Here is a 23,015-nt window from a genome sequence, read left to right on the forward strand (position 1 = left end):
TCAACGAGTCAACGGATGCGTTCTCAGGGAGCTGAACGTTGTATCTGAAGTGCTTGCGTCGCACCCAGCCACTCATCTCATCTCGTTCGTCACAATGTGCACGAATGCTGAGCTTGCGATCGGCCACGCTAACTTGGACGTTTTCTGGCGGGAAATCGCCGATTGGGAGGGATAGTTCGAAGCGGTCGTCCGACTTTTCAGCTGGTGTGACAGCAGACGATGACGATGCTAAGCATTCAGGTGATGATGCAGAGTTGTGCTCCTCCTGACCTTGGACTGAGAGAGACTTTGATGTGTCACTTGGTTTCGGATCACCAACTTTTGTCTGGTCCAAAGTGGCACTTTGTGTTGTAGTTTTAGGACGAGTGTTCTCACTGGTCGAGGATTTGTCCTCAGATCCTAAGTCCTTGCTGGTACTTTTAGCAACATCTTCCGATTCAGGTAGATTTAGATGTAAACTCGCAAGGTCGGCTGGAGTGCACAGGATCATCTCGTCGGGGTGCCAGGTAGTCGAGTAGAGATTGGGAACGAGTTGGTCGAGAATTCTCTCTCTTGGCGTTCGACGGAGATCCCGAGGTCTTCTCGAAGGACGAGAAGACAACGATAGAACTGGTCGACGACGTCCGATCGGCATCATAGAGCGGTAAACTTGGTCGAGACCCCAAGGGTATTCCTTCATCGCAAGTTCATCGTCTACAAAGACGGGTACGAAAGACTGTCTCGGAACGAAAAAAGATGCCATTGTACAAGTATGAACTGAAACAGTCCGAATCCTGTCGATTGAAATGCAAGATGTTGCTTTCTTTCCCGTTTAGGAGATAATGATGAATGATTGAGAAATCCGGTGGTTTTATATCTGAGCAGCGCCTCTCGAGAACCCGCAACAGCGTTCTGGAATGTAATTGTGTTATTGTGCGGATTCATACGATGACATCATTATGCAAAACAGAATGTCGCCCGCGATCCGTGTGGTGAGTTCGCGAACGGTCTGGAATGATCCATATCACGCAGCGTTATTCGCATTATTGTGATACAGCGCCCTCTATAGTTTTAATCACATTGCGTGTTGATAGGTGAAGAGAATCCATGACGATGTAAATTATTGTTTCTTCTTTGTGAATGATTTGATTAATTTGTTTCTCCTTCTCTCTCTCTCTCTCTCTCTCTCTCTTTCCTTGTTTTTTTTCCGGTATCTATTACGCCAAAATTTTCTTACACTGTGTTTACACATGGTTTATAGAAAATTCTTTTTGGGATAAACCTCCAGCAGTTACTGGAGGTATACGGTTTGAAAAAGAAATCCACTGTAATGAATTATTTATAGCATGGAGATGAAATTTATGACGGTTTTATGATAGATTTATCATATGACTTACCTGTAGAATTTACTTTGATACCGACCATACATTCGAAGGAGTCCATCTGTGGAAAATTTAAAAGGAAATCTGGAATAATGTTTGTTCAGAACATAGCGTCTTTGCTATACCCTTTTGTTTTCGTTTACATCACCATTATTACTTTAAGCAATTTTTAAAAGAATATTTCCACTATGCACTGAATAGAAATACTGCCCTTTGCGCCAAAACTTCGAATGATTACAGGGGTTTTACAAATTCTCATATCACTCTACAAAAAGTGATTCCATACTATAATGCAAACTATTCGTCATTCGAAATGATCAAGATTTCATTTTAACATTATTATTTTCTAGTATAGAACAATAACTTTTTCAAGTCCGCAGAAAACGGGCATTTTCTTGATTTCTGTACATAGATTAAATTCTCTCATCAATGGAGAATTTCAGCATTGTTGAATGTTATTTGAATGCCATTATTATTTATCCCTCTTTATTCCTTGAATTTCATTTTTCTTTAGGCATAGGACTTCTATCGTCTTCCTGAAATCTAGTTTATGATCATTTGCATTTGCAGGTGATGTGACGTCAAGTGTCGTTCCCATCGATTTAACTAGAGGGTTTCTTCTAATTGTTCATATCAGAGGTCTTTTCAATTTCACAATGTTGTTTTAGTAATATCGTCTGATTGTTGCAAATGGGTAGTACATCGTCAGTACAATAAGACTTTAAAACGTTATCTATGACTTCTGTCGAGAATATTTTCCTTGCTTGGTAACTTTCTCTCTCTCTCTCTCTCTCTCTCTCTCACTCTCTCCCCTCTCCCCCTGTTTTTTTCCCCGTCATTGTTTATGTTCTCCATTTTCCATTGACAAAGTTCTTTATCAAAATCCCCGTAATGATTTTCTGGTTGTCTTTTTCTATACACAGACACACACTTTCACTCAATGTTTGTGTACCACTGTACTGTTTATCATCAAGCGTTTCATGAACTCTTCCGTAACATACTATTTATGTGCAATATTATGAAACATACAGTACACTGAAATTATTTTGAAACCAGTTATTCATTATCAATAAGGTACCCACACTGAATGTATTATACCGCAAAAGAAAAAAAAAGAGTTTTTAAATTTTTTTATAACCATATATGAGGTGAATCACGCATGTCGTAAATTCACTGGCGCAACATAAAAAAGCATAATATCTAGCGACGTACTGCAAAAATTACACTCCACTGTTTACTACATGACATGCAAAGCATCAGAAATGGTAGACATGATAGAAAATGATCAAATTTCAGAAGTTATCAATAAATATATAGTAAAAAGTCATACTATTGCTATTATGATTGTTATTATTATCATTATTATCATCATCATCATCATCATCATTATCATTATCATTACTATTATATCTATTAGTATTTTTTAATGTGTTGATAATTATATTATTTCAATCTACGTATATGAAATGACCTATGTCACTATATACTATGTATATATCTAGCATTGGTTGCGCCTGATTGTGTAAACTGAAATTCAATACCTAATTAATATCAAATAACTCTTGCACCCGGGAATACCGGAAGTATTTTAATGACGTTTGTTCTAGTATTTTTATTTGAAATCTTATGCACAAATCGCGAAACCAAGCGCCTATTTCAGGTTTGTGAATTTTGATGTTGTTGTTTAATTTGAATTCGCCAAAAATTGAAACTGAATGAGTACAAAGTTGACCTTAGAAACCTTAAGGTCCTACTTTCTATTTCTTTGTTCCATAGGCCTAATCGAACAAGAGGGCATAATATTTTTTTTAGAAAAGGTACAATTCAAGTTTTGATGTTCACCACACCACCTGCAGATGGCGCTTCGATTGTAAACAAACTTTCATTGTGTGTCAAAGGTGACCGTTAGTTTTGTGGAAGAACGCGTAGAACCCACATTACTCTCTACACCAACACACACACAAACCAATGATACGCATCGTATGCAAGCGTGTACTGTCATGTGCCAAGAGCACACACACTACACACACACACATACAGTAAACACACGCACTATAGATTTACGTTACGTACGTGTGGACGGACGACGTGTGTGTGTGTGTGAATCCAAGGATCCGAGCGAGCGGTGGAACATCGTAAGAAAGGGTGAAGACGTGTTTCGTAATTTTGTGAGTCCAATGTCAGCGTAAATGTACGTGAAACTGACTTGTGAAACCTTACATTCTGTTGTTTATAGTTCACCCTTAGAAATGGTAATTCAAAATTCCGAGTGTAGCCCATTAGAGTCACAGTTTGCAACAAGAGAAGAAATGACATAGCAGTCGACACGTTTGTGAACGAACGTCTACACAGCTAGCACAGTCTCGTCTGCAAGACCAAGGAGTTACCAGCCCCAAGCTCCCCTTTGCCCTTCGTTGCTTGGCTGGTGGGCTCTCTCTCGCTCTCCAGGCCAACCTACCTTACACAGAGTAGACTGTGTACGTTGTCGTTGCAGCCGCTGTACGGTGCAGTGTCAGATCTCTGGGTCTGAACTCTAGCTCTGCTGGCCCTCAGAAGCTAGGTTCTGTGTTCGTAGGATTTATTGCTCTGCAGAGATTCGATGTTACACGAGACGTGAAGACGACCGAAAATGGATAATGAACAACAGTGGGACGCAAGAGAGCAAGTGTTCCATGATGCTGTCAGGGAATATTTGGTAAGTAAAGAAGATGTTTTGGCTAATGCGTGGTCTAAGATCTCTAGTCTGAGTATAGAAACTCTATGCTTACTTGAGTGACATGCATCTTGTCATAGTTCATGAATGTTTATGCATGTTTCAATCACACTACATCACTGAAATTCTATGAAATCTCACTCGCATAAAGGAAAAATGCTGAAGATTCAAGTGGAACCGCAAGTTCAATGAGCAATATCAGAAATTTGCAGTTACTTATAGTATCATCGTTAAACGCGAACGATGCAGAATTCATGTGCGCTAAAGTTAAGGAAGAGGTCCGCAGCTTGCCACCCCGCTCTCCCATAGACAAAGCACATAAGACGTGTGCGGGTGACCGTGATTACACTATTCACTAATAACACGTACAATGTACATTCCTTACATAAATGTAGATTTTCATGAAAAACTGTTTTGTTTTCCCTTCAGTTTGTGTAGTTGTGGTAACCCTGCAAAGTTTCAAGTGTACTGAACGCGGTCCCGGGCGTAAATTTTTGTTCAGTGCACTTTTAGCAATTTTATGCAGGGTGATGATATTCGGGCCCCTGACAAGGTGCGGGTGCCTCACTATATAGACTATCATCTACAGCCTTCTATTCTCTAGTCAACAAAACGTAAAGTTCTACTCCTTTAAGCTCATACATCTACATATAGCCCCGGAGCACTCCTTCACACAGTTATACAGTACCCTCCGCATAATCGGGTAGGCTCGGGCAGAGTATTTCTTACCCGATTAAGCGAACTACCTGATTAACAGAAGAACATATCTCATTCACAATTGACACACACAATGTGCATAGCATGCTTTGTACACTGCAACAAACAAATACACTGTATGCGTAACATGCATGCTTGCACGGCACATTATACATACCTTACACTTGCTCAGAGCCCAGTCACAAGCAATAATTTACACTCTTTTTAGGGACAAATATGTCTTCAGAAAACTTTGTCGTTTGACTATAGACTCCTCGCTATTAAACACACAGGCGTTTCTTCCGAAATGAACAAGTCTCTTTGTGTGCACTAGTCACGTAGAACGTCGGGTTACTTTACGAGAAGTGACTGGGGAAAAGCAAAATTATGGAGCTGGTGCATGGCCTGATTTTTGTTGCAAACTTCTCGTATTGTGAATGTTGTTGTGGAGCAAGGGAGGAGCGCAAGTGTGTTCAACTCCTGTCTGTCTAGATGCAATCGTGAATGCCAGCTACATGTGTATCCCAGCTACATGTGTATCCCGTTCATTTTCGTGTGGCAAGTCGGTACGTGTACATGTACGGTGTACATGTGTTTTCATGTTTAAAGGGACTGGGGAGGAGTGTTGGAACCCAAAATGCAAAAGTGCTATTTCATGAAGTGAAACAGGCAAAAACAAGGACCAATGTCTATGAAAGGACTAAGCAATGAAAAAGAATCGATGAAAAATACGGCATTATGAAGATATCTATGATTTTTTGAAGAGCGTTACATGTAACGCTTGTCAAAATCACGGGGGGTCGGCTTAGAGGCTCTCCGTTCAAGTGTTGTTTTTGCCTCCCTCTTTTGTCCGATTTTGGCACAGCGTTAATGTATTGCCTTCTCCTCGGCGAAAAGCAAGCCCAAGATATCGCCCCTATTGCGAGGCGAAACCCGGGTGCCTGTTCACTGGCTAGCGAGCGTTATCGGTGCATTTCCCGGGATCCGCCCGGCAGCTTGTAGCTGGCACGGGTCCGCTTGAACTCTGATCTGCTGGCTGCGTATAAATACCATCCACACTAACAATGGAGCCGCAGGTGGAGAGCGAGAGATCTGTCTCCAAGAAGAGGAAGACCATGAAAACCAGTGACAGAGTATGGAGATGGTGACAGAAAAATAAAATGTAGAGTCCCAATTCCCCTCAAGACACTAGAAGATAAGGGGCTGAACGACAGAGATGTCATTTCACTTCGGCTGGATCGGTAATAAATTTGTGAAACTCGGAAGACCTCATAGTCATGTAGTTCAGTGTGAGTAGGACCTATAACAACTGTTACAGTGTTGTTAGTGTAACATTAATTGATAGAGATGTCACTTAGAGGATCTACACACACTATTGGCCTACTATTTAGTAATACTGATAGTAGGCCTAGATTAGTAATTTTGTTAGGTGTCCTATGCCACACCCTAACATTTTTCTATTAAACTAAAAGATATACTTATAGGCCTATCAGAGTTTGCCTGAGATTTTTAATACTCACATGGAGAAAGGCTACATGCAGATTCACAAAAAGGTGTATTCAGAATGCGATTGAGGTATGGTAGGTATCTTAGACCTATGTATTTTGAGACCCATAATTTAGTGACATGAAAGTAGAATAGGGCAACATAATCCAGAATACGGTAAAATAGGAATTCGCGTATTATCTACATGCAAAACACTTTATTAGCGTAATTTCTTAATGTGAACAGCGATTTATGTGTAATTAATAGAGAAGCACATTTCAAAAAGGAGAAATGTTGAGCCAAATTTGGGATGTCATTCATAGGCAAAAAAATTTCCAGTTATGGTAACTATACACAGCCCAGTCGCTGTACGTACGTAGCGACAGGATTCGCACAGTGTACTTACAGCGTGTGGTCGGGCTACAGCTATAATGGCAGAGAAAAAGGGCCTCGGACTAGGAGTGGTAGACGCTGTAAGTACGGTACGCTGTGCGAATCCTGTCGCTATGTACCTACGTACAGCAACTGGGCTGTGTATAGTTACCATAAGTTAACATGGAAATTTTTTTGCCTATGAATGACATCCCAAATTTGGCTCAACATTTCTCCTTTTTAAAATGTGCTTCTCTATTACACATAAATCGCTGTTCACAGTAAGAAACGGCACGCTATTTGTGTTTTGCATGTAAATACGCGAATTCCTATTTTACCGTATTCTGGATTATGTTGCCCTATTCTACCTTCATGTCAAATTATGGGTCTCAAAATGTCGAAATAAGAACGACACTCATCAGAACTGACGTTTGTTACAAATTGGCGATAGGCGAGAAATCCAATTTTACGAAACGACACTGAATGAATGAAAGTGTCAGCGAATCTGGTAACTCTCGGTTTTTACAAAATACTTTGTGGAGACTCAACTGTGTATATGTTGTCATCACAGCTATGATCGGACCAAAAACGTGAATTACATATCGTTTTAATAATTTCATCAAAATTGAGTCAGAATGGCACAAAATTTCCAGGAAAATGTATGGTCTCAATACAACTGCAAAGCCTATAAACAATACATGTATAGCATAATTAGTATTGAGTTATGCTAAAATGTCACACTTCGTGCCCCAACTTCACAGAATTACCCAGATGCACAATGAGAGGCTGAGGTCATCCCGACGTCATGTGCAGTGTCAACTCATCAAAAATTTGGCTAGGGTCTCTGTAGGTCTTATTTTCCTTTTTGCTATTTAAGTTCTACAGTAGACAGTCTATTTCTAACATATTTCATGGAGTTTTCTCTGTTGCATGTATGTGAGCACTACAAGATAAAGCTACCTGGTAGACTCTACACTGAAATACATGGGATAGCAAGTTCTGTGACTAAATTTACAGATTGGTGAAGAACTAACGGGACTATCCTAATTGTAAGTCCGTGTTAATGCCTTTCATTGTGTCTGATATACAGATGAACTCCAGTCCAGATGCCCCTGTGAAATGGAAAAAGGACAAGTTCATGAATGCCGTTGCCTTCTCCAATTAGTTGTGGAGGAAAATGCTACTCTGAGGAAAGGACTTGGGTCAAATTGAAGTGGATCAAAACCTGGTGAGAGTGCTGACAGATATTGATTTTATCAGAGCCTGGGCAGATGTAAGGAGATAACAGGTTACTGTAAAAGTGGATATTTTAGCGCGACTAATTTTTTGCGGTCGGCGGGGTAAGAAGAGCTTCGCATGTTTATAGTTCCGCGGAATCAAGACATCAACTACTTGAACAAATGGCGAGCAAAAATATTCGCATGCTTTTATTTTCGCGCTAGTTTCGGCTTACGCGAAATGCGTGAAAATTTCAACCAACACCGCAAGAAATTTCCACTTTTACAGTAGATGATGAAGACGTCCCTTTGGCATGCATATTAGGGAATTTTTATGTAAATATCATAAATAAAATGAGCTATTTTCATTGGACTTTCAGCATATAACATAATTGCTTTCATCAGTACTAAACTTGTCATTGCTTGAATGATAGTCTTTAAAGAGAATATTTACTATGTGTATTACTGAATAGTTAATTGAGTCTATATGAGTAGTAAAATAATTTTTCATTGTAAATGTGTAGTAGTTACTTTATTACCAACATTCAGTCATTAGATGAGAGATCAATAGAATGTGCTTGTTGGCCTCTATTGCAGTGGAACAGCTAGCATCACATCCAAGTGCCATCACAGATATCCAGGTTGTTGAAGCCAGTGACACCCCCTCTCGCAAATAAGACTGCCTCTTCTAGGCTACGCAGCTCGGTGAGACCTGTGACATCCATCTCGCCAGTGGAAACCAGCCCTCTCTGCCACCAAGCTCAGTGAATCCAGTGACATCCCCTCTCATCAATCAGAACCAGCCCTCCCAACTACTTAGCTCCATGAAGCCAGTGACATCCCCTCTCATGTTCTTCTTTGTGGCTGGCAAATGTTTGAAAACTGAACTTGGATGACTTCAATATCATAATTATGTTGAGTGCATCCAAGTGATGGCAATGATAATAGCTCTGACACCAGTTCTTCCTGTAGGCCTACTGTCAATTTATGCCTTCATTGTGTATTATAGCAAAAGACATGTTAGTAATGAAAAAGCTGCACCTTTGTACCAGGATTGTTGGGGATTCTGATAAATGCTCATTGAACATGAATAACATCAATTCCAATCACAGACTACATTCATGTGATGGCAGTGATAACTGATATGACACTACATTTATATCTCTGAACTCTCTATTTCTGTCTTTCCTGTGAGGTAACAACAAACATGTTAGTACTCAAATGTGTGAATCAGAATGAAACAGTGAATTGATTGCCTGGAAAATTTGTTCTTGCCCCATGTAGCAAGTAGGGAAAATAAATCCTGTAAACTCCTAAATTGCATGTGCGTTAAACTGTTACTGGAAACTGAAAGGGCTGCAATATCCAGGCACAAAGTGTTTTGTCCTTTTTTAGCTCACCTGAGCCGAAGGCTCAAGTGAGCTATTGCAATCGCTCTTCGTCCGGTGTCCGTCGTGCGTCGTGCGTCGTCCGTCGTGCGTAAACTTTTTACATTTTCATCTTCTTCTCGAGAACCCCATGACCGATTTTCACCAAACTTGGCAGGTAGCATCCCTAGGGGGATAGGATCTCAATTTGTTCAAATGGGCACCATGGCCCACCTGGGGGGCCCCAGGGGGGCCCAAACACCCTAAAATTAAGGAATCTTTAAAAATCTTCTTCTCTAGAACCAGAAGTGATAGGGCTTAATTGATACTATGAGTAAGTACATTGATGACTGTAGTTTCAAGTTTGTTCATGGGGGAATCAGGGGTGCCCCCCTTGGGACCCAGGGGAGGGGGGTGGGGAGGAGTCCTAATGGGGCCTAAATTGTACATTTTCATCTTCACTTTGAGATCGCCATGTCTGATTTTCACCAAACTTGGTAGGTAGCATCCCTAGGGGGATAGGATCTCAATTTGTTCAAATGGGCACCATTGCCCACCTGGGGGTCCCTAGGGGGCCAAACCTCCTAAAATTAAGGAACCTTTAAAAATCTTCTCTAGAACCAGAAATGATAGGGCTTAGATGATACTATGAGTTAGTACATTGATGACTGTAGTTTCATTCCCCCCCCCCCCCCCCCACGCCCTTAGGACCCAGGAGAGGAGATCCATATGCAGACCTAAAGTTTCCAATGCTCTCAGGTAAGAGTGTGCAAAAATGCATGGAAGGTGAAATTGCGATACTCAGGTGAGCGCGTGACCCGCGGGTCTCTTGTTTTTCATTTGGTCTTTTTTCCCCCTGTGTTTCCCAGGTGTTTCAGAGGTGAAAAACTACAATTACTCCGTTACGATAAAATATTGCATCAGTGTTTTAAAGTGAACTTAAGCAGGGCTGTCATTCACAACAGTGTACATCACTGAAGGGCCTTTCACACATTTCATTATTGCTCTAACTATTATTATTATTACTACTTCTACTATTGTTGTTGTTGCTAATTTTTTATTACTATCATCATCTTCATAATGATTATTATCCTCATCATTTATGTGATCACTGATATCATGCCATGTGTTACATTCAAGTGGCACAGCAGGTCCTACACAGTAGCATTGTCCATCAGCATTTTGGAAGACACTTTTTCAGCACAAAATTTTGTGATAACTCTATCAAATCACATTATTATGAGGACAATATTTTTGTGGTAAATGGAGTTTGTGCCCTTGTAATATTCATTGCATCTATATTTTGTGGCCAAAAAAAAAAAAGTATGAATTTTGATAAACAAATGTGTTGGAAGTGCTTCAAACAAGATGTTCAGTTTTCATTCACATAGATATGAAAATACATTGTAATATACATTTTGGTAGGTCCCTACATGATGTTCTACTGATATAATTGTATATGCTCAAACCCTAAACCAATTGTGTTTTGACAATGCAATATGTAGAAGGTCTCCACACTGAAATAGTATAGTGTTCTTTGTACTTGAAGTCATTAACCCTGTGACATTGATTCTTGGACTTTCACTTCAATATTTTTTCCCTGCAAATGTGCAAGTTATTTGAAAGTGGTTGCATTTGTAAGGTTCTTTTAATTTACATGTTATAGTATTATTATCATAATTGTTCAATATGATAGGAGTATAATGTGTAGATGCCCAAATTGACTAATGACAGAATGCTGAGCAGTTTCTTTTTTCTTTTTTTTTTCTGCAAATGATTACCTTACCTGTGTCAATTGGCAATCTTTGCTTTACAACTATTTCTATTATGACATTTTCAGAGACTCCAACCCCAAACACCTTCTGATCTGGAGATTCTCCCGCCTGAAACCCCTAGCAAACGGGAGACTCCAAGTTTATTTGTGCGAAACGCGAAGTTCCTAGGGTTATAGATGCTCTCATATCGTATGGTGCTATCTAAGGCTTATTTTTGCAACATAGTATAGCAATGAGTAAGAAATCCTTTCCAACGGGAGACATTGAGCCAGGACGGGAGAAATTAAATCTCAAACGGGAGAACGGGAGATTTTGCAAAAATGGGTTTTCGGCGGGAGATCTCCCGTCGAAAACGGGAGAGTTGGAGTCTCTGCATTTTATATTTAAAAGATATAGGCCTACATGCAAGTAGCCAGCACAGATTTGTTATCTCTACATTGTATATCACATCACATTACTGTGAGAGCAGTTTCTAAATACATGTAGCACATTTGCAATTAGAACCTGTGCTCATGATGCAACACCAAATGCAAATATACATGCAAAGATAAAAGAAAATGTAAGGTCAGTGTACCCTGGTACACACAACTTCTAATGTAGGTCCCATGTACACATGCAATTTATATGTGCACATGAAATTTGTATTTATGCATGGTAGTATAACGTAAGTGTAGGGATTTATTTTGAACCTTTTATTATAAGTGTATCCCCCCTTCTTTTATTACAGGTACCACCCCTCTACACATAAATACGTCAACCCACACATACAGTAGTACCGGTATTCACATCCACATGCATCCACACACCCCACCTACAATTGTATCACAGACACACCACATATCACATGACATTTTCCACTCTTTCACTTCTCACCCATTGTTCCCTGTAATACTGAAATCATGCCTAAATCACCCAAGCCTGCACATCATTTACATATTATTATGAATATTTAGTTTTAACCTTTGTTTCTTTATTTGCATGTTTTGTTATGTTGATTTTGTGTATGCATATTTATGTAACAACCCACATTTACATGTAAACCCATGCCAAATTATGTGAAGAATAAACTGGCTACAAGTTAGTTAGCCAGGGGACTCCTTCCAAGTAACACATGTGTGCTGCCCTAGTTTGCTTTTAGTGTGATGAGTGCTAGAGAGCTAAGTGAACCCTAGCCCTACATAAGTAATGTGTTAGATTTAAATTCACTGAAATATCACAAGATATTACCTGTGTATACAGGCCTAATTGTTCAGCGTCAATTTACCAATGAGAAAAAAATGTGTTCTGATGATAAAAACCCAATCAGGGTTCTAGATAAAACTGAGTGAATGTTGTTGACCTATGTGGAAATAATTGACTTGAACAGATTATTCCTTGTGTCTTGATTTTCTCCTTGTATAGGTGAACAAGACATTGCATCATGCATGGTTGCATTGTACATATGATAAATAAGAAAATGTATAAGATAGCCTCAGAAATTGTTGGATTGGTTATTAGACTATTACAGGTGTCACATTATTCAGTCTAGAAGACTGAAAATGATCTGATTCCCAACATTTTTGTGTGTATCTGTGAAATAATTCCAATTAACCCTATTTATACAGAAAATAGGTAAGGCCTAAGCCATACCAATGACCAACTTTCTAACCTAGTATGTGCATGTGTCAATTGTGAAGAAAATCATCCACAATAAATGTTACAACTATTAAAGTCACATGAAATTACAAATACATGACAAGTTGTACCGGTAATAAAAATGAACTATTGGTTAGTTCCAATGCAAGTTTAGATATAACATTGTACCGGATACTTCGAATTCTCTGGCCTACTCGGTACTTGTCTTTCAAATCTTTGAAGAAAAAAAAAATGGGTTTGCCATGAAGATTGCATTGAATTGCATGTACATGTAATAACACAACCCGTTTGTGTTTCATGTAATAATTACATGAATTGTAAATTATTGTAAATTGAGATTTCGTTGATTTTTTTTTCTACGTAGCCCGACCAGACGCCGTGCGAAGCACGGCAGTTACTGCGTACATGGTACCGACCTAGCGCTGGGCCGGCTGTGTCCGTCCTTACCCGGAAAAGTTTCTATGTACGTACACGCACAGCCCAGTCGCTGTACATATAGCCCGCCCGGCGTCTGGTCGGGCTACGTATTACTTTACCGCATTCACCTATCCCGCTTTCGGTACTTCTCAACGAAGAATCTTGTAATAAATGGAGTTTGATGGCTTTTAGGATACGTAGCCTACCGAGTCTTCTGACGATAGAACTAGCTCTCATAATATCTTGGAAGAAGGACATGTGAATCTGAAAAGGAGGAGTCCTTTGATTTTAGGTTAGCGCTCTCATCAAATGAAAACACGCAAGATCGTACAGCAGCTCGAGCTTAGAAGCTTAGCACTGGACACTGTGCATGTGTATGATGATGCGAGTTGGCAAGTGAAGTGCGGCCAGCGCTCGCCGCGCCCATAGCACAGCCAGCCGTAGAGCTAGCCACAATTGCTCTACGTATAACTACTAGTAGTTCCGCAGCTCACTCGGCATGTTGGCTTGATTTCGCTGTAAGTTGGCTTGATGTTCGCAGTCAACAAGCAGTATTCCGCAATTCAAATACGTATCGCCATCGTATCGAAGGGTCTTTTTCCAGAAAAGTATGTTTTGTTTTTCGCTTTTTAAAACATTTGAGAAGATTCCGATTTCCAAGATATTTTCACACATGTTAAGTTACATATCTACCTTTCATTTTATACCCAAAGCACCTTCTCTTTCGCATGTTTTGCACAACCGAACACTCATCCCCAGTCCCTTTAATCCCTCCCCAAATGATCGGTCTTCTTTGCAAATTAAGCAGAGAATACAATTAGCCGTGAAAAATTTGACATGCATGATTTCTTAAAGTGTTATATGATGTGCGATAAAATGTGGGTAGACATTCGATTAGAAGAAAATTATTTACCCATTTATGTGGAGAGGCAACCCGATTATCAGGTAATTTTGATATGCACTGGAACTGACTCTGACATTCTACCCAATTAAATGGAGTACCCGTTTAAGCGATATCCGATTACGTTGAGAGTGCTGTACTGTGGGAGCGTAGGAGTCGTTTATGTACAGTACAAGCATTACATGCTGCCTATTGATTGGGCCACTGTCTTGTATGAAAAAAAAAATGTTTAAGAAAGCAGAAATTGATACTTATGATAATTGGTAGTTTTTTTCATTCATGAAAGGGCAAAAAAAAAAGACCCTTATTGAACTACTCAAAGCATTTGCAGAACTTACAGAGTTTCACTGTGATCAAGGAAATGCAAATTACATAAATAAATCCATGAATATCAAAGAAAAGAAAGTGTTCCTGGATACTTTACATGTATACAACTGTGTAATGCATTTCTTCCTTTTTAGGCTGGAGGGAGAAAAATCCAATAAAGTGAGTGACTCCTACTACATACTATAAGTACATGTAGCTAAAATACTTATCAATCTGGGCAATATAAGACTCGAGATCATGACTAGTCTGCTGTTACCAAAATACTATTTAAAGATCTCAGTTCAACATTCTGAGTACATGTACAATGTACTTCATTATTACTGTACAATATGCATGGTTTTGACATTGCAATATTTTGCGTTGAGGAATGTAAAATGTACACATGTACTATACTTGTCTGTGGTCTGAAGTTTATATACCACACATGTATTCAATCAAGGAGCTTGTTTGAAGCTCCTTGATACAATATAGGCTGCCACAGTATCAGATTAGAGAAGGCAGGGCTGCCAACTCTCATGCATTGAGCGTGAGACCCACGCATTTTGGTCCTTTCTCACTCTAAAACTTTTTTGTGTGCATTTCTATTGATCTCACTCATTTTGACTCCTAAATTATAGCATTGGCCTATGGGAGTCTCACTCTCAACTAGTTTCCAGTGTTGGCAGCCCTGGAGAAGGGTTTGCAGGCACCAGGCTCACTTGATACTGGTACTCCTTGTGTTGCAACGTGTACACATAACAAACTAATATAACACACACAATCACATGGAATCCAATGTGGTATCATCTTGTATGTACTACACTGTATGATTAAGGGGGTGATTAAAATGCAAACACCTAATACTGTTATGTAATCATTCTAACTTGGTGCAGTGTCATTATTGTCAGAGAACCTGACCCTGTAAAGCTGTGGTCCCTGTTGTAGAAGTTGCATCAGCGCACAACTTCATCATGTACTGGTAGTGTGATTGGTAGTTTTTGTCCATCCATGGATGATTCAACTGTAGATTTTATAGAAAAAAAAAGAGAAAATTATGTCATTAGGTCAAAGCTCCCAATAATATACTAATCCAACAGATTGAGATACATTATAGTGCTGACTTTGGCAATTCTTGCCCAATTATTATACCCCCGCCAAACGAAGTTTGAAGGGGGTATATAGGAATCAGCGGACGGTCGGGCGGTCGGTCGGGCGGTCGGGCGGTCGGTCCGTTGCAAATCTTGCGTCGCGAACTACTTCCTCAGTTTTCAACCGATTCCCATAAAACTTGGCACAGATGTGTGCCTTGGGTTGTAGATGTGCAAGACGTATTTTTTGACAGTACCCAAAAGTACGTTGCCATGGTAACGGCATATTATGGGCAAAAATTGGTACAAATCTTGCGTCGCGAACTCCTCCCACAGTTTTTGATCAATTTTTATGAAATTAGGTACAGATGTTCATCTGAATATGTTAATGTGCAAGACACATATTTCCGCAGTGGCAAAAAGTGCGTTGCCATGGTAACGGCATGTTATTGGTAAAATATAGGGCAAAATGCTTCATGGCAAAACTGCTTCATCAGTGTTCTTCCAATTCTCATGGAATTCATATTGAATGTTTGTCTTAGGATATAGGTCAGCATGACACATTTCTTGACAGTGACAAAAAGTATGTTGCCATGGTAACAGCTCACATATTATGAGCCAAAATGATGGAAAATTTTGTGTTGCAAACTACTTCCTCAGTTTTTGCCCAATTTCCATGAAACTTGGTACAGATGTGTGCCTTTGGTTGTAGATGTGCAAGACGCATTTTTCGACAGTACCCGAAAGTACGTTGCCATGGTAACGGCATATTAATGGCAGAAGATCAAGGAAAGATCTTGCGGATTTAACTACTTCCTCAGTTTTTTGACCAAAGCTTATGAAATGTTGTTTTGACCAAAGCTTATGAAATGTTGTTTGGCGGGGGTATAACCAGTCGCTGTAGCGACATTTCTAGTTTTTTATTGTTTTATCTTTATTTTTTTTGGTGCTGAGCCAATTTCCGCAAATGTCGCTTGTTAATTGTTTCTAAAGTGGATGAGAGTACAATGTTCTGGTAATTGGTAATCACCAAATTTTCAGTGGAACATGAAATTTGAACAATACACGTATTTCACAAAAAAAAAAAGTTTTCCAAATTTCCAGTTACAGGTACAATGTACATTGTGCATAAATGTACATGACTTTAAAGGGATGGTACAGTAATGGTGGAGATGAGACTTTGGCTTTTAACTTTTTGCGAGATACCACGAAAACACTAATGAAATAGTGCAGAGCATACACTGTACCATTAAAAAGAGGAATTCAAAGTTTATTTGATGAAAATCCGGTTGGGAATGACTGAAACATCCAGAAACAAAGTAAAACAAAGCGATCGTAATAAACTGTGGGTCCCACACTTTATGAGAATTGCTCTGTTTTGGATATCTCAGCCATTTCAAAACCAGTTTCATCAAATAAACATTGAATTCCTCATGGAATTACATGCTCTTTCATATTTCATAAGATGTTTCTCATTATCTCACCAGAATAATGTTAGAGACCTGAAATTAGGTCTCAACCAAAACTATTGAGCCTACAGTTTTGTATGTGTATATTTATACCTACGGTGTACATGTAAGTTAACATTGCACAAGTTTACATTGTAGTGTATAGTACATTGTACATACATGTACAATGTACATGTAGCATGCCATTTTTATGGATGCCTCAAAGCCACTTTTGTGTCTTCAAATTCAATCTTTGTTAAGCCACTTATTTGCAATACTGATATATCGTCTGGCTACAAACTAGAAACATACTTTGTATAATGTACCACCTGGGATAAAAACAAGCTGTTGTGTTGACCATCTCTCATGCCATTCGTGTATTGGGGGAAAAATTCCTATGAGAGCAAATGGGAGAATGTGTGGGAGCTTATTTATGGACAATCCCAGACCAGTTAAAAGTTAGTCTGAATTAAATAAAAAAGAAAGAAAGAAAGAATGAGTAGCATTCTAGGCACTTTATGTTTCACAAAAGGCACATAATGGTTTATTGCACATCTACAACTGTACTTAATGTACTCTGATACAAAAATGTATGCACTGGCTCAATATGAAGTTAATCAGCAGAGCTCCTCTATCTACAGCTGTAAGTCTTGCTGATTCTGTGGAAGACTCCCTGAAAATTGATTACTTCTTCATGTTGTTACAAAAAAATGACTGTATACATTATGTAAGTCTCCCGAATTGGGTGGTTATGTAAAATACCCACATGCAGTTGTACAAATGTATAGTTTGTACAACGTAATGTACATGTACAGTATTGTACCACAAATATAATCCGCCCCCCCCCTACATTGGATCAAAAAAGCATTACACTCAGTGGCTACCGTTGGCCATTTATTGTCCCCGCCGAACGAGTTCGAGCAGGGGACTATGAAACGGGCTCCGTACGTGTGTGTGTCCGTGTGTCCGTCCGTCCGTCCGTCCGTCCGTCCGTCCGTGTGTCCGTGTGTCCGTGTGTGCGTCCGTGTGTGATCAAAATCTTCAATTTGCTACTTCTCTGTCATTTATGAGCCAATTTTGATTCTGTTTGCTTTATATGATAGCACTACATGGGAGCTTTGAAACTTCTACACAGAATTTCAGTCGTGACCTTTGACCTTGACCTTTGACCTATATTGTACATTTTGCTACAAAATGCTACTCCTTCGCCATTTCTGACCCGATTTCGATTCCGTTTGCTTTATGTGATGGCACTAGGTGAGGGCTTCAAAACTTCTACACAGAATTTTGACCTTTGACTTCTTTGACCTTTGACCTTGATTTTTTTGACCTATATTGTACATTTTGCTACAAAATGCTACTCCTTCGCCATTTCTAACCCGATTTCGATTCCGTTTGCTTTATGTGATGGCACTAGGTGAGGGCTTCAAAACTTCTACACAGAATTTTGACCTTTGACTTCTTTGACCTTTGACCTTGATTTTTGACCTATATTGTACATTTTGCTACGAAATGCTACTCCTTCGCCATTTTTAACCCGATTTCGATTCCGTTTGCTTTATATGATGGCACTAGTTGAGGGCTTCAAAACTTCTACACAGAATTTTGACCTTTGACTTCTTTGACCTTTGACCTTGATTTTTGACCTATATTGTGCATTTTGCTACAGAATGCTACTCCTTCGCCATTTCTAACCCGATTTCGATTCCGTTTGCTTTATGTGATAGCACTAGGTGAGGGCTTCAAAACTTCTACACAGAATTTTGACCTTTGTCTTCTTTGACCTTTGACCTTGATTTTTGACCTATATTGTACATTGGCTACAAAATGCTACTCCTTCGCCATTTCTAACCCAATTTCGATTCCATTTGCTTTATGTGATGGCACTAGGTGAGGGCTTCAAAACTTCTACACAGAATTTTGACCTTTGACTTCTTTGACCTTTGACCTTGATTTTTTACCTATATTGCACATTTTGTTACAAAATGCTACTTCCGGCGGGGACATATGTTACGCACTGCGTAATTTCTACTTTTCCTTGTTAATTTTTAAATTGTGATAATTTATTTTAAATTCCAAGTATTTTTATACATGTCTCTGTTCAGATCTCAGTGTCACTAATAAGGGGTGGCAAAGAAAGTAAGTTCAAAGAGACAGGGAAGATGAGGAAGATGGAAAAGACAATGAAGTTCATGACATACAATGTACACTGTCCTGTGTAATTTGGTATCACATTGGTACAGTTTCAGTTCCACAAAGTACACATGTAGTCGCAATAAATACAAACATGAAGTTGTACTGAGAGGTACAATTCATGATTGATACAAAACTGAGTGATAGTTTTTTTTTAATGTTGTTTGGAAAACATGTCGAGACAATGACTTGGTAGCAATTATGCAGCCACCTGAGTTTACATTGTGTATTTGTGCATTCAAACCAATTTTTGAAGGTACAATGTACACTGTTCACTGCAATTACAACTGTACAACTGCTGGATACACGTTTGTTACAATTGTATGGGCAGGGGCGGATCCAGGAATTTTGTAAAGGGGGGGGGGCAGAAACTAATATTTCTGGTGCCACTTCCAGGTTTCGTTTAATTTTTTCTTTTTATTTCTTTTGTTTTTAACGAAAAAGAAAGGGCGTGTGCGCCGGTTGCGCCCCCCCCCCCTTCTAGATCCGTCACTGATGTGTTCACTCGATGATATGAGAGACTATTTAAAAGGCTTTCTTGTAGTCTACATGTAGTTCCAAACACTACTTGGGTTCCAGGTGCTTTGCATAGTTTGCAAACTTGTCTCTTGAAGATGTTAGGGCCATGTCTGCTTCAGCGATTGGTTTTCCCACTAATGCAAGAGATGGCGAGAGATGAAAAGAGTTGTCTTAAAGGACAAGTCCACCTTCATACATGTACATGTATGTGTGGATTAAGTGAATGCAGCAATATTAGAAGAACACAATTACTGATCAGTGAGAATTTGGGGAAAATCAGACAATCTGCATAAAAGTTATGAATGTTGAAAGTATCTGTGCAGTCACTTCTGGATGAGAAGACTTCGACAGTGTATGATGTCACATACGTAGAACGATAGGAAAATACATGTTTAGGGACAGTGATTTTCCGCGATCGCGGAAAACGGACGGAAAACGCGGAAACGGCCATTTGAAACGGAAAAAATAATCCACACGGAAAATCACGGAAAATCACTTTTCAACAAAATAAAACACATAAAAGTAAAAATAAATCAAACAGAGACTGTAAATTAATCATTATTACATGTCCACGATATTCACAAACTACGGAGACTGAGTTTCTAAGCCAAGTTGTGTTAGTTGCAAATTACCCCGCCGCACTAGCACTACGATGACAGCTACAGGCCAGAACAGCTCATGTGCCCAGATAATCTGCACTGCATGCATGTATTGCACATCAGAATCTCCTTGCGATTGCGGAGTTGCATGCTCATTTACGCTCGGACTTGTGGTGCATGCGTACCGTAGCGTGGGCATGGGTCGAATGTACGTGTATACTAGTAATATGCGCTGCATCATCCGTGCACATGTACGCACAAGCGCGGGATCACAGTCACTGTGATATTGTCGGTGTGTATCAAAGAGTATAGCATCATCCAGACTCCACTAGACATCGACATTACGTACTCAGATTGTTTTTCTCTGCCCTATCCTTCGCATCGCACAATAAGAATAACATGTACCGGCGGGATATCCAGGAGCCACTAGCCACATGTGAATAGAACGACCGCTCATGTGTGGCTAAACGATCGATGAATGTACAAATGTACATCTTTAGAATGAGATTGATCTTGGCCGCGCCGCGGCATTTAATTCATTCTGCTACGAACGATTGAAATGTTCAATGTGAGTTTATGAAGGTGTGTGATACGTTTATATACGATGCATGTTTTGACAGTCGAAATAAATAAATTGTAATACTGATGTTTCATTTCATTTGTCTTCATGGGTGTGTGGTACAGAGGTTGCTTGTGTTGGAATGTTGTACCTTGAGAAGTCTGCTCAAGGTACCGAGCCGGGCTGGCCAGAAAATACGATCGTCGATTGGGCAGCTCGAACCGAGGCCAGTGAGGGAGATTTCATTTTGATATAATGTATTATTTTGAATTATTTATCAATAAAATGAAAATAATATAGGGTAGAATTTGAAAAATTTAAAGTGATTGTATGAATATTGATTTGGTGTAAATATTCCTTGAGGAATGATAAACGCCAAATAAATTCAAATAACAACAACAACATTGATTACTATACTTGTGTCAGTTAACTGTGCAACTAGTGTTCCGTGTTGTGATGTGTGTGTGTGTGTGTGTGTGTGTCCGCATGTGTGTAGGTAGCAAGGGAGCTGGGTATCATGGGCGGGCGAGAGTACATGATGCTCTTGATCAAATGATAAATCCATCGCTTCCTCAGAAAACTTCACATTTTAATTATTGACATTTGCTGGTCAGTTTTCTTCGATCGTCGGCCCGACGACACCCAAATAGTAACCCCCTCCCTCCCATTGCCTCACCGAAAAAAAATCTTTTAATATAAATACGCAATAATCCAAAGATAAATAAGCAAAAAAAAAAATAATATTAACACAAGGTTTAAAAACACTCGTCAATTAATGGTCATGGGTATAAATCTACGCGCAGCTGGCGCTAGTACGTACGTAGGCCTACCGCACACGTGCGTGTATTTTTGCATGCACGTACCCGGTACGCATAATATCACTCGGATTTTAATTCAACTTTTTGCATCGGATTGCTGATGAGCTCTCTGGAAGATTCTTCCGTCAGTCTTGGATTGGAGCAGAGTCTAACGGGTATGTACAAAAATTAACACTTTATAAATTTATTTTAAGTCTAATGTTGAGGAAAGTATTTTGCTTATTCTGAGATTTTCAGGCCATAGTATATCAATATCTAACTTAGATATGGCATCAAATCACACTTTCCTGGCCACGCGCATTGAGTGAGTTGACGCCCCTTCAGCTTCCCCCGGGTCTGCAGCGCTCGCGATCGCGGCCGGCATGGAAGATTAGATCGTGTACGCGTATCATGCACGGACAGCCAAAAAAATTGTTCTTTACAAATACCTGCGGTATGGGGTAGGTCTGGCTCTCGTTTATGAAATTACGAATATTTTTTTTTCGTCTTTGCTTCCTTTCCTGCAGGTATTGTTTATGAAGGTTGCTGAAACAATGTTTATTGTAGACCCAAGAAATGATTTAAAGAAAAATAAACTGCTAAAGACCTAATCAAAATGATAAGCACCACGATTCGTTTCGCTTGAATTGAAACCATGCGCTCACTCGCCATCTGAGAGGACGCACGCGTAATTTCTACCCTTCCCGTTTTAGCAAGGCCGCGACGCGTCGGTGGACTTGCGGGAATCCGAAAGCCGAAGGGACATCAATGATCAATCAAGATCAACTTATTTCAAATCATATTGACCGAATTTCATGATTTATAAGTAAAATATTACTTCTGCACGAAATTAAAACACCTGTAAGTTTAAAGGAAAAAAAAACAAGGTTTCTATTTGGTCGGAATTTATCGATGTTCATCTAGTGCAGGCGAGTGCATGTCACTGCTAGCCCAGTAAATATCAGAGTCCCTGTGATCCGACTCGTTACCAATTCAAAGGTTGGTGAACCTCGACAAGTCTTTAAATGAAAGGCTTTTTTTTGAAAGATATTTGTATCTTTTAGTATTGAATAGCACAGGAAAATATAAAATATTCACAAGATAATTCGAAATGAGAGTACACTACTTGACAACTGATAAAGATTTTTCATTTTTATTTCATTTTATTTTTATTTTTATGAATGTAGCATTATCATTATTACAAGCAAATTTATTGACCGTGATTCAACTGGGCATAAGGGATGCAGTAGCAGAAAGTCAATTGATACAAAGAAAAACAACTTTGCTGAAAATTCACTTAAAACCGAAACACAAAAAATCCCCAAAATAAACATGCATTCAATAAACACAATACACAATGAATAAGTCAAGAAGTCTTGAATTTACTTCATTTCTTTTTTTTATTCATTTCAACTTGCATTAAAAATAAAATAGATCAATGTAATCATAGCTTAATTAAAGGCAATGTACAATCATGATTACATAAATTATATAATATTTCATTTATATCACAACTTGGGTATTTACATGAAAAAATTCATCAGAAAGCAGACAATCATCAGGACAT

This window comes from Diadema antillarum, unplaced genomic scaffold (genome assembly GCF_040938485.1).
Source record: "Diadema antillarum isolate AM-2024a unplaced genomic scaffold, OU_Dant_1.0 seq00001788_RagTag, whole genome shotgun sequence".
In the NCBI taxonomy this organism is placed as follows: domain Eukaryota; kingdom Metazoa; phylum Echinodermata; class Echinoidea; order Diadematoida; family Diadematidae; genus Diadema; species Diadema antillarum.